This window comes from Bos indicus x Bos taurus, chromosome 17 (assembly GCF_003369695.1).
Source record: "Bos indicus x Bos taurus breed Angus x Brahman F1 hybrid chromosome 17, Bos_hybrid_MaternalHap_v2.0, whole genome shotgun sequence".
Taxonomy (NCBI): Eukaryota; Metazoa; Chordata; class Mammalia; order Artiodactyla; family Bovidae; genus Bos; species Bos indicus x Bos taurus.
In genome coordinates this window covers 23,386,714-23,399,416 of record NC_040092.1, presented here as the reverse complement: position 1 = coordinate 23,399,416, position 12,703 = coordinate 23,386,714, and the positions used below count along the sequence as shown (strand labels likewise).

Below are 12,703 nucleotides of genomic sequence, written 5' to 3'. Positions count from 1 at the left end.
GACCCCCTTTGCACCTGCAATTCTCACAACCACCCTGAGAAGTGAGAAGGGAGAGATTACTGCACATAAGAGACCTGGAACTGAGACAGGGAGGTCAGCTGGCTCGGCCAAGGTCATGCCTGAAGTTTAACATAGTTCTGCCAGAAGGAGAATCTGAGTCCCTGTCTCTTCTTTCCTCTGGGAATTTCTCTCTCTCTTTCTATAAACAGGAAATTATATGAGCCTCACCGGCACACCTCCACCTGCAGTTCAGTACTCAGCAGGGAACAGATTTTGAGATCCACATCCTTGGCCTCGACCTTTCACTAAGTGATTTCCTTAAAGTTGTTATTGATTTTACTATGAGGACTAATTCCAGCTCTTCTGTTATGTTACTGTGATGATTAAATATAAAAATCTATAGAAATCATTTAAACACACAAAACACAGCCCTCCTCTGAACTGTTGTGTTTGCTGTTCCCCTACCTGGAACTGCTCCCCTCTGGCCCCCCATCCAGTCTTTGCCAACTTGGCCCCTTCTTCGCTGTGGGATTCAGACACCCCTCCTGAGGTCAGGAGTCTCCCTGAGCAGCCCTTTTCTCTAAAGTAGCCCCACCCACTCCAGCCTTTGATCCCATTACCTGGAATTGTTTTCTTTCTGACATGTGTCACCAACTATGGGTTCAGGAGCTTTCCAGGTGGAATCCATCCATATCCAGAGGGCAGGGAGAGACTGATGGAAGAGGTAGCCACTCCAGATGGACAGGTGGCGGTTTAACTAGCAGGTAACTTCCTCCAGGGCTGGTCTTCAGTGCCCAGGGACCAGGTCTTCACCTCCCCTCTGCCAGCCTGTGGCATCTGAGAGTTTATAGAGAGGCCTTCCTGGGGTTCAGTCACCCTCAGCATCCCAGGTCATTATTCCTGCTCTCTTGAGGTGCATCCTTGAAATGGCTCTCAGGGAAGGGCAAACAGTCCTTCTAACTACTAATCTCTGAAAAAAAAAATCACAAAACCTAAACATGCCAGTCAGTTCCCTAGAGATTGTATTACATCAATGGCCGCCATCTGAATTATGGGAGAATGAGCAGGCTTTCCTGTTTCTTAGGTATAATGTATATATCCCAGTCTTTCTGTCTACAAAAGCAAATTCAATATAATGGATTACCTTCTCCGCCAATGAAATCTGGTCACAGAGGGCCACCCCACGCCAGTCTTCACACAGCTGATTTCATGCCTCTGGAGAAGCATAAACCGTGTTCTTTGTCTGAATGTCAGTTTCACCTCAGCATAGTTTCTGGTTCTGTCTGTCAGCTTCACAGATTTCATGTTTCAACTCTCCATTCACTTGTCACCTCTCTTGAGTGGAGGAGGGTACAGAGCCGACTCCTATTAGAGACGGCAGAGCAGACTAAAAGGAGTGATCAGAGCTGACCCCCAAGGTCACCTAGTGGGTCCCCACATCCCATGTCAGCCCTTGATGCCATGTCTAGAGAGGAGACAGACCCTGGAAGACGGGTTAGTAAGACACACCCTGAAGAGGAAGGGGGATGGTTGGATTGACCAGGTCACAGCTGGAACCAGTCACCTGCAGACTCAGCGCATCCTAGGACCCAGTACCCACAGGTCCCCCATGCCCTGAAGGCTACTCTGATGAGGGCCTTTTATTAATATTAGTGGCCTCATCCTTTCCACACTCTCCCACCCCCAGCTCTTATCTTGCCTGGATCTTACAAAAACATGGCTGATGCTTGTACAGAAGGGTGAAGTCAACCAAGTGGAGACTGGTGTGGGGTGACCCTCTGTGACAGTAACCCATCATTTCGATCCACTTTTGTAGACAGAGAAACTGAGATACATACATTATACCTAATAAATAGGAAAACCTGCTCATTCTCTCATAATTCAATGGTGGCCATTGATTTAATACAATCTCTAGTCATCACTGTGACCTCTGTTCAAATACATCAGACCCTTTCCATGCCTCTCCTGCCCCACTTCCCCGCTCAGTGGGAACCAGACACTTTGCCTCCACAACTGTGAGTCTCTCCCCTTCTACCCTTGGCTGCTTCCGGCAGCACTTCCCAGTCTCTGAGGTCACCTGCTCACTGGCTTGTCAGGGTGGGTCTCCCATTCCACACTGGGAACTCCACGAGCGTGAGTCCTGGCCCTCCTGGCTTAGTACTGTGTCCAGAGGGCCCAGTACAGAGCCTTGACTCAACAGGTGCTCGGTTAATGCTAATTGAAGAAGTAAGCAAGTCTGAGTTAATACAAAGCAAACTGTCATTCCCACCTCTGCAGATACCTCCTTAGGCAGATCAACTGATTGGTGTCTTTAAAATAGTGACTCTTTCAACACTTAATGGCATAAATAGTATAGGGCTGACCCTGTCTTCTGCCTTCCTGGTACCTTATCTACCCACCTCCTTGGCAGCAGAGCTCCATTTGATCCGATAGCATGTGAATGTCCTTGATCTCAGAAAAATTACTCCCTTCTGTAGCTCAAAACATCAATCATAATTGGTGTCAGCCAACAAGGGTAACCTCGGTCCTCCAGGGCAATGATCTGCTGGAAGTCAGGCTCAGCTCTGGCCAATGATATACGATCAGAAGTCTTATGGAATGCCTTTGCCTTCCTGAAAGAAAATAATAATAGTAACAATAATAGTGATCACTGTGTACTGAAAGTGAAAGTGTTATTCGCTCAGTCTTGTCTGACTCTTGCAACCCATGGACTGTAGCCCACCAGGCTCCTGTCCATGGATTTCTCCAAGGCCAGAATACTGGAGAGGGTTGCCATTTCCTCCTCCAGGGGATCTTCCTGACCCAGGGATTGAACCCATGTCTCCTGTATTACAGGCGAATTTTTTACTCACTGAGCCACCTGGGAACTTATAGACAAAAGCATTCCTAATCAGCACAGGCTGGCTAAAGACAAGGATAAAAAATACTATGAGCCATCCCTCCCAGTGACTTAGTAAAGCCCAGGTCAGGAAAAATAAACAAGAAGGACGAATGGGATATTAGCACTCTGGAAAAGGGGGTTAGAGGAGAGATAGGGAAGAGAGAAGGTGGAAGAAACATTAGTTGACCTGAAAAGCTCATTCTGCAATTCTGTTAGGAAGGATAGGGCTAGAATAAATGTATGGTGAGATACAGGGAATATCTGATGTAATAGCACACTGGGTGGTACAGCCTCTTCATTGGAAATTAAAAGTGGACTTTCATGTATGTAAATTAAGCTTCTAAACCTTTCTCCACAAATCCAGGTACACTCTTGAAAGCCGAGAATCACAGCCGCTGCGTGCCTTTGTTTGAAGGATCCCTCTAAATCTTCCTAATGTTTTGAATTGCATGGCACTTTATCTCATGTCTGAGTCTTCATCTCTTTCATCCCTCCCCTCAGAACTTCTCCAGGCATCCCTAAGTTGAAAGAAATAGGCAAAGAGAATCGTCTCTCTGCTTTAAAAGTTACCACTTTATTCACCCTCGATCGATTTCTCAGCATGAATTATAATTCATAAAATGATTCCTCACTCTTTATCTCAGCTGCTATCACCCCTGCTGTGTAATTCTTCAAAGGACTGTGCTAATTGCTTTTTTCCTCTCCTCTTCTCTAAAATTGAAAAGAAACAGTCTCCACAATACAGGTGCACTTTCTTCCTAATTTCTAACAGCAAGCGTCTCAAGAACCTGCAGGTAGATGGGACTTGGGTCAGATTTTGATGGTCTTCTCATCTTCAACGGCAGTGCTGCTGCACTGGCTTTTTAAAGTCGCACATGCAGATGTCCAGGATAGTTGAAGGTCAATGACACCAATAACAACAACAACAAAAAGGATGTGTGTCTGGTGGCTCAGATGGTAAGGAATTTGCCTGCAATGCAGAAGACCCAGGTTCAATCCCTGGGTTGGACAGATGCCCCAGAGAAGGGAATGGCAACCACTCCAGTATTCTTGCCTGGAGAATTCCATGGACAGAACCTGGAGGGCTATAGTCCACGGGGTCGCAGAGTTGGATGCAACTAAGCAACTAACACTTTCACTTCTAAGTGATGACGGAGAGCATTTCAGCTCCCTGATCAGAACTAGAAATCCTGGGGAAGAAAGAACAGTGACTTTATCTCATCCAGTCTCCTTCCTTTACAAAGAGTGTGCACTTCTCTGAGGCTTTGGGGATCCTTGCACAGTGTCACCCAGGGATCTGTCTCTGAGCCTTTGAGGATGGCTGATGGACACTCACTCACGATGGACAGACACCATAGAAGCAGGTAAGCCTGAGCTCAGACCTGAAGACACAGAGTCCTCACCACCGCTGTTATCCTCGGGCACACAGTTTACTATAGACGTGTTGTCTTCAAAGCATAACTTGCCTGGGCTTCCCTGGTGGCGCAGTGGTAAAGAATCTGCCTACCAATGCAGGAGACACGGGTTCAATCCCTGGTCCAGGAAGATGCCACATGCTAAGCCCAGTAGCCTGTGCTCTTGAGCCTGGGAACCTCGACTACTGAAGCCCACACTCTAGAGCCTGTGTTCCATCACAAGAGAAGCCACCACAATGGGAAGCCCGCGCACTTCAACTAGAGAGTAGTCCCCACTCACAGCAACTAGAGAAAAGCCCCGCAGCAATGAAGACCCAGCAAACCAATAAACAAATACAGTTATTTTTCAAAAATGACTCCCTTGATACTTTTCTTTAAGCCAACTCAAGCCTAACTTCCCAGACGAACTGAACCTGTTGTAAGTTTCTAAGAATTAAAAGTCTAAGTCAGAATTCTAAGTCTGATGGGTTAGCTTCATTTTGTTTTTTTTTTTTCTAATGTATTTACATGATAGGAATATACACATATGTGGTATACACACACGTATCAATACACTTTCACACACAAACACATATACACCCTCCCTGTGCACTACTTAGCTTATTTTTTTTTACTTTGTGTGTGTGTATTTATTATTTTTATTTTTTGGCCACATGGCACGGGTTGCGGGATCTTAGTTCCCTGACTATGCATTGAACCCGAGCCACAGCCATGAAAGCATGGAATCTTAACCATGGATCACCAGGGAATTCCCAAACCACTGCTTCAAGTTGAAAAGTCACCATTACTTAACTCCAGTTGAATCTAAATTTTCAACATATGTAAGTAAAATAAAACTAAAAGCTTAGTAGGGTACTAGCCACAACACAGCAAGTGAGCAAAGGAAAGACACACAAAATCTGTCTCTCAAATCAGCACATAAGACCGGCCCTCCTGTCAGTGTTTCCTCTGGGTCTTTTAGGTTAAGATTACTGAATGATCCAGCGTGTCTGGAAGACTCTAAAAGGCATATCCCATGCGGTAGAGAGAGCTGAAATCCACTTCCAAGGAAAGGATGGCTTGCATTTTCCCCAGCTTCTCTTCACAACTTCTGATCTGTTGCTCAGTTGTGTCTGACTCTTTGCAACCCCCATGGACTGCAGCACGCCAGGCTTTCCTATCCTTCACTGTCTCCTGGAGTTTGTTCAAACTTCTGTCCATTGAGTCAATGATACCAACCATCTCATCCTCTGCCCCCGCTTCTCTTCTTGCCCTCAATCTTTCCCAGTGTCAGGGTCTTTTCCAATGAGTCGGCTCTTTGCATCATGTGGCCAAAGTATTGGAGCTTCAGCTTTAGTTTCAGCATCAGTCCTTCCAATGCATGTTGAGGGTTGATCTCCTTTAGGATTGACTGGTTTGATCTCCTTGCTCTTCACAATAGAAAAGGAATAAACACAAGTTCTACCTGTTAGTGATGCAAGGGAAAAAAAAACATCACCATGCCACCCTTACCTTACACTGCAGACTGTGAGAGGGACAATAAGGGGTGGGTGGGACTCTGGGGTCCCTCAACTGGAGAGGCACAGAGCCTCTTAGGCAATAATTAAAGAGGTCAACCTCAAAACAACCGGGCAGCCAAACCAACCTGCTGCTTGCCATCCCAGGTCACATTGTTTTATCTCCGCTTTGATAGCAACGTGTCACAACAAGCTGCCAAGTATAACTTCTGCAATGGCACCTCTATTTGTAGTTCCTAGAAAATGATTTATTCTTGGAAACTTCCCAGGAGTAACTTTTCTGTCTGCCAAAAGCAACTTAAAAAAATTTTTTTTATTGGCGTATAGTTGATTTACAATGTTGTGTTAGTTTCAGGTGTAGAGCAAAATGAATCACTTATACACACATATATTCACTGTTTTAAGCTTCTTTTCCCATATAGGTCATGACTGAGTGTTCCAAAAGCAACTTTAAAAGGGATCACCAGTCACAATGAATGTAACTGACATAGACTCTCTGGTCTAGTCCAGAATCCTCCAGAGGCTTTGCTCAGATCAACTCAGCATACATGGAGAAACTGTCTCATGGCTGCCCCTCTCCTTTAAAAAATTTTGGCTGCACTGCATGTGGGATCTTAGTTCCCCAATCAGGAATCGAACTGGAGCCCCCTGCACTGGAAGGCAGAGTCTTAACTGCTGGACCACCAGGGAAGTCCCCAGGCCTGCCCTTCAAGAGGTTTCAGCCTTTTCCCTGCCAGCATCACCTCCCACCTGGATGAAAACAGCATCCTCCACAGTAGAACCCTACTTTGTACTCTTCCGGTCCTCGAATCTCCTCCCCACACAGCAACCTGACTTCCAGACTGGACTGTTTCAAGTAAACAGAAGATAAAGTCACTCTTCTGCTCAAAAACCTCCAGTCACTTCCTACTGTTATTGGGGGGGCGGGGGGGAAGCTTTTAGGGAAAAAAAAGCAAACTTTTCTATGGTCCTAGGAAGTCCCACACCATTGGGTATCTGCTTGCATCCCTAATCTCATTCTGTTCATTTCACCGCCTACAAGACCCACTGTCTTGTCCTACTTCCTGAAATAACAGGCTCCCTCCTGTCTCTGAGCCCTGGCCCATTCAGTTCCCACAGCAGTGAGCTCTTCTCCCACACTGCCTTGTAATCAACTTGTAGAATGCAGCTTAAAGCCATGTTCCCATTAAAGTGTATTGTTTCAAACTGTCTATTGAAATACATGAACGTCAGCATTTCCTTTTCATCCGTGCAGGGATCTCAAGAAGCAAGAACTTTGCAGAGCAGAACTGCAGTGAATGGCCCCAGAACCTCACTCCCTTCTTAGGGGCAAGGCACCCAGAGCCCACGGCCACCCCGTAACTAGGTCCCCGGGGGCCACATCCTCCCCCATGTATTTAGTTCTTTGGAAGCAAAAGCGGAAGAAAAGACAGGCAACAAAGGAAAGGGAATATAATTGTTCTCCCTGCCACAAATGCAGTGCAATGCCTTCACCAAATGTGCTTATCAAATATTTACCATGTGTCAAATGGTATTATCAGCTTCCCAGGTGGCTCATTGGGAAAGAATCCGCCTGCCAATGCAGGAGATGCAGGTTGGATTCCCTGGGTCAGGAAGGTCCCCTGGAGAAGGAAATGGCAACCAATTCCTGTATTTTCGCCTGTGAAATCCCATGGACAGAGGAGCCTAGTGGGCTACAGTTCATGGGGTCTCAAAGAGTCAGACACAACTTAGCCTCTAAACTACAATAACAGCAAAAATGCTATTTTAAAAACTTTTAGGGAGGTATGCGTGATATAAGATAGAATGCATGTATTTAAAATACATTCTGTTTCATAAGTTTTGACCTACATATAAGCCTGGGAGTTTAGGACTGAAATTGAGATAAGGATAAAGAAGCTTACTTACTTGTGCCACTCTGTCATCCCTCCATCCCATCCCTCTCTGGGACCCTCACCCCAATCTGTACACAACTGCCGATCTGAGTTCTGAAGTTATGGATTTGTCTGCATCATCTATAATTTCATAAAAATGGAATCATACATCTTCTGCATGACTTCTTTAAAAAAATGTTGACTGTGCTGGGTCTTCATTGGGGCTCGAGGGCTTCTCTAGTTGTGGCCCGCAGGCTTAGCTGCCCTGCAGCATGTGGGATCTCAGCTCCCGGACCAGAGATGGAACTCAGGTGCCCTGCAGTGGAGGGTGGATTCTTAGCCACTGGACTGCCAGGGAAGTCCCTGCATGACGTGTTTCATTCAGCATAATTATTTTCAGACCCATCCATGTTACAGCATGTATCAGCAAACGTCCTCTCATGGTTTGGTTGCATTTCCCTGGATGAACACACCACTGCTTGTTTATCTATTCACCTGCTGATGGGCATTTGTGCTTTTTCCAGGTTTTGGCGAGTGCAAACAGGCTGCTATCAATATTCATGAACAAGTTTTTGTATGGATAGCTGATTTCATTTCTCTTAGGTAAATATCTAGAAACAGAAAGACTAGATCATAGGGTAGGTGTACATTTAACTTAAAAAAACAAAACAGCCAGGATGTTTTCCAAAGTGGTGCACTATTTATAATAAGCAAGACATAGAAACAACCAAAATGTCCCACAACAGATGAATGGATAAAGAACATATGGTACATATATACAATGGAATATTATTCAGCCAAAAAAAATGAAATAATGCCATTTGCAGCCACATGATGGACCTAGAGATTATTATACTACGTAAGTATAGAAAAAGACAAATACCACACATCATTGATATGTGTATTCCAAACTACGACACAAATAAACATATCTATGAAACACAACCAGACTCACAGACGTAGAGAACAGACTCATTGCCAAGGTAGGGGTGGGGGTAGGGAAGGGAATAACTGGGAGGTTGGTGTCAGCAGATGTAAGCCAGTATATATAGGACGGATAAACAACAAGGTCTTACTGTGTAGCACAGGGAACTATATTCAATATCCTGTGATAAACCATAATGGAAAAGAATATGAAAAAAATACATATATATATGCATAACTGAATCATTTATTGTACAGCAGAAATTAAACACAACACTGTAACTCAACTAGACTTCAATAACATTTAAAAACACACAAATGGTTGTACCGTTCTATCCTTACCCCAGCAGAAAGTTCCCATCCCTCCCCATCCTCACCAACTTGGAATGGTCAATCTTTTCTTAAATTGTAGTCATTCTGAAGGCTGTAGAGTGGTGTCTCACTGTGGCTTTAACATGCATTTTCTTAATGGCTAATGATGTCCAGCATCTTTTTTTCGTTCACGCATCCACTGGCTAACCACTCATTCCACTATATTAGATGTTTGTTATTAGCTTCACAAATGCAGCCCTTTGAAGTGGATATCATGTGGCAATGACTGAGGGATCAGACCAGCCACTGCCTGTGGGAGAAAGCTGAGTAGACAGGCAGTGAATTGAGAGTTAAGTGAGAAATGCAAGTGGCTTCTGCCAAATGAGTCTTAATTGTGGGTCATCTGAAATGAATGGGCTGCCCTGATGACAGGGTGCGTGTCCTGTCTGAGATGATGACATTGTGATGGCCCATGAGACTATAAATAGCAAAGCTCTCACCCTAGAGGTCTTTCTTTTCCACACTGGAAGGCAAATGTTAGCCAGGAAAGAGCCAGGTCTCTGGAGATGCAAGTTACCTGGTTGTTCAGTTCTTGACTGGGTGAGTGAGGACTAGTACATTCTCTATGAAACTTGGGAAAAGCAGGATAAGGACCTGGAAATCAGAGGTTAAAATTAAGGGACTTCCCTTGGTGGTCCAGTGGTTAAGAATCCACCTGCAGGGGACACAGACTTGATCCCCGGTCCAGGAACTAAGATCCCACATGTCACAGGGCGACTAAGTAACTAAGCCCTTGCATCACAACTACTGAACCTGCAAGCTGCAATTACTGAAGCCTGTGTGTGCTAGAGCCCATGCTCTACACGGAAAAGCCAGGACAACGAGAAGCCGGCACATCGCAACTACAGAGTGGCCCCCACTCTCTGCAACTAGAGAAAGCCTGCATGCAGCAACAAACACCCAGCAAAGACATACATAAATAGATCATTTTTTAAAATAAAATTGATTAAGGACCTCCAAGGTCTTCATCTAAATAAGATACAGTCTGTGAACTCTCTGCCTTTGAATGCCCAGTGCTGGAGGCAGAAATAAACACTCCGCCTTCAGGATAAAGCAGGTGAGTGAAGCTGGTCTGGGTAGGGTGTGTTGATGTGGTGTGATGATGGAAATGTAGTCGCTGATGCAGATTCTGCTCACCCTATGTCCCTCGTGGCTCAGACAGTAAAGCGTCTGTCTACAATGCGGGAGACATGGGCTCGATCCCTGAGTTGGGAAGATCCCCTGGAGAAGGAAATGGCAATCCACTCCAGGACTATTGCCTGGAAAATCCCATGGACAGAGGATCCTGGTAGGCTATAGCCCATGGGGTCGCAAAGAGTCAGACACAACTGAGCGACTTCACTTATGTCTGGCCTTGACGAGTTCCTTAAACTCTGCCTCAGTGGCAGCACCTGTAAAATGAGCAACCACAGCACAGTGCTTATGAGGTGTCATTATCCCCATGACCGCTGAAGGGCACAGTCCTGTCTGCAGGGAGCTGCAGCTCCCAGGCTTCAGTTGCTTAGTCCCAGGGTGTATGTATGTGTGCTAAGCCCCTTCAGTCCTGCCCAACTCTTTGTGATGTTATGGACTGCAGTCCTCCAGGCTTTTCTGTCCATGGGAATCTCCAGGCAAGAATACTGGAGTGGGTAGACATCCCCTTCCCCAAGGGATCTTCCTGACCCAGGGACTGAACCTAGTTCTCGGCATTGGCAGGCAGATTCTTTACTGTGTGAGCCACCAGGGAAGACTTGTAGCAGAAATATATACAAATCCTGAATCTGTTTCAGGGCTCCTGGCGCCTTCATTCCTTGGCGGATCAGAGGGGGAGCAGAATCAGGCAAACGGACATCTAACAAGCAGATCACAGGGGCGGTCTTACACACCCAGAGGCAGCTCCCTGCCGAAGCAAGCTTGGTTTTACAAAGCTGCCTCTTCAATGGGAATTTTGAACGGCCCACCAGGGAGCCCCAAATGGGAACTCTGATTGGATGTCAAATCACAAGGTGGCTGCCTGGCTCTCCTGGAAAATTAGACCATGTTCTGTCCCATTAGGTTTCCTATGGCTTGGGCGGCTCATTGCACTGTATAAGTGGCTCCATCTGCAAGCTGCCCGCCCCTGGAGAGAGATCGGGCCTCGAAGTCACCATCCGTGAATGAGCTGCCTCATCAGCCAAAGGTAAATATTTTCCAGAAGCAAGATGATTCTAGAGAGATCAGGAAAGGCAGCCAAGTCTGCCCAAAGGTCCTCCACAGCCTTTTTCTGAGTCTTTTTCAAGTTTTCCTGTCCCTTTTCTCTGCTCTCAATTAAAAACAGCAAAGGAGACACAGATGTTAAAAGAATAGACTTTTGGGCTCAATGGGGGAAGGAGAGGGTAGGATGATTTGTGAGAACAGCATTGAAACATATACATTACCATATGTAAACCAGATAACCAGTGTGAGTTTGATGCATGATGCAGGGCACCCAAAGCTGGTGCTCTGTGACAAATTGGAGGGATGGGGTGGGGAGGGAGATGAGAGGGTGTTCGGGGTGGAGGGGACACGCACCTATGGCTGATTCATGTTGATGTATAGGAAAAGCAATCACAATATTGTAAAGTAATTATTCCCCAATTTAAAAAAATAAATAAGTAAAAAAGAAACTTTAAAAAAAGGTCATTTGAATTATAAAGGAAAGTAAAAGCCTACAGGGACTTCCCTGGTGGTCCAGGGAAGACTGACTAGACTCCCAGTGCAGGGACATGGGTTTGATCCCTAGTTGGGAAACTAAGATCCCATATGCCTGCACAGCATGGCCAATAAATAAATAAAATTTAAAAAGCAGAAATTTTCAGAATGGATTTTTTTAAAAGTCTAGTGCTTCCTTCATCTAATCTTGACTAGGGCACTTCCCTCAAGGGTATCAGAGTTTTTACACATGATCTTTACCTGAGGGGTAAAACCTACAGCAGACTGACTGACCAAAAGTGTCTGCAAAGATACATTCACATTATTTGCTTTGTGTGTTTAACTTTATTGAAGTGTAGTTGATTTACAATGTTGCATTAATTTCTGCTGTACAGCAAAGTGACTCAGCTATACATATATATATATATATGTATATTTGTATTTTTCCATTATTTGTCACAGGATATTGAACATAGTTCTCTGTGCTCTACAGTAGGACCTTGTTGTTTATACACTTTATATCATAGTCTGCATCTGTTAACCCCCAAATCCCAATACATCCCTTCCTCCCCTCCCCTCCCTGTTAGCAACCACCACTGCGATTCCCTGGTGACTCAGCGATAAAGAATCTGCCTGCAACATAGGAGACATAAGAGATGCGGGTACGACCCCTGGGTCAGGAAGATGCCCAGAAGAAGGGCATGGCAACCCACTCCAGTATTCTTGCCTGGGAAATCCCAGGGACCGAGGAACCTGGCGGGCTACAGTCCATGGGGTCGCAGAGTCACACAACTGAAATGACTGAGCACACATGCAGTCTAGTGTCTGTGTCTCATTCACATTACCTTAACGTGACCCTAACAGTCTTACTCTCCCAAGGTGAGGTCCACAGTCCCTCCCCTTGACCTTGGACCACAATTGCAGCCTCAATAGAAGTTACACCAAGTGACTGTGGAGGCTTCATGGTAGAAGACCCACTTCATCTTTCAAAGGAGCAAAAGTTCAACTGTGTTATCTGGATTCTTGATCTCCTAATAAATTTGAATAAAAATTAATTCCCCAAATGGACTCACAGACATAGAGAACAGATTT

The 12,703-nt window shown here is 45.3% G+C and overlaps 1 long non-coding RNA gene across 3 annotated transcripts in view; it reads right to left on the bottom strand.

Annotated features, from left to right (window-relative positions):
* Positions 1-12,703, bottom strand: part of LOC113907614 — a 115,269-nt gene that overhangs the window by 83,531 nt on the left and 19,035 nt on the right. For all 3 annotated transcript variants that reach the window (XR_003515243.1, XR_003515244.1, XR_003515245.1), the window contains exons 2-3: positions 2,400-2,612; positions 621-970 (exon numbers count right to left, since the gene is read on the bottom strand). This is a non-coding gene — a long non-coding RNA (uncharacterized LOC113907614). The remainder of the gene's footprint in view (positions 1-620; positions 971-2,399; positions 2,613-12,703) is intronic.